The following is an 845-nucleotide window of genomic DNA, read 5'->3' as shown; positions in this document are numbered from 1 at the left end:
TAAACTGCCCAGAAATCCAACTTTGCAATCTGTCTATTGCATTTTGTTCGTTCCCAGTGGCCTGCATCAAGCGGTCCCTCGTTTCCAGCAGTTTTTTGATAAGTAGAGAATCATCTTTCTCGGCTGTCTTCTCCCAAACAGTTGCATTTTATGAGGAGAAATTGATTTCTTTTATTTCTCAATAATTTGTACAATGAAAGGATCCATATACATAGTACAAGGAAAGCTGTAAAAAAGGAATAAACTCTAATCCCCTAAAGATAGTAAGAAATCGATCAATATATGATATAGAACACTATTATGGTAAGGAGGATTTCCATCAATTTTCTTCAATCAATCCAGCTCCTTCATGTATTAGACATGAGATTTCAACATTCCCTTGCAAGTTGGATCGTAAATATCATATCCAACTTGCATATGAAATCATCGAATCTTTGTCGAGGTAGTCCTTTGGTAAAAATATTTGAAATTTGTTCATGTGTAAGAATATAGGTAATGCAAATAGTTCATTTCTCAATCTTTTTTTAATGAGAAGTGTTTGTCTACTTTCATATGCTTGGTGCGATCATACTTAACAAGATTGAGAAAAATATTCATCACTTCTTCATTATCACAATAGAGTTTGATTGGAAACTTTGTTATGACATGCAATTCTTCCAGAAGTTTCCTCAACCACATGCAATTCTGTCAATTTCCACTGGATCTCTGACATCTTCAGGTTTCTTCCCCGTATCAATAGGTGTACCACTTGGCTTGCATCCTAGCATGCCGTTTTCAGTTAAAAGGTCAAGAATTCGCCCTCGAACATCATCGAGGTCGCGGTGGAGCCCCCCCCCCCCCCCCCC

Source organism: Olea europaea, unplaced genomic scaffold (genome assembly GCF_002742605.1).
Source record: "Olea europaea var. sylvestris unplaced genomic scaffold, O_europaea_v1 scaffold638, whole genome shotgun sequence".
Lineage (NCBI taxonomy): Eukaryota > Viridiplantae > Streptophyta > Magnoliopsida > Lamiales > Oleaceae > Olea > Olea europaea.
Note: the sequence above shows the minus strand (reverse complement) of the source record.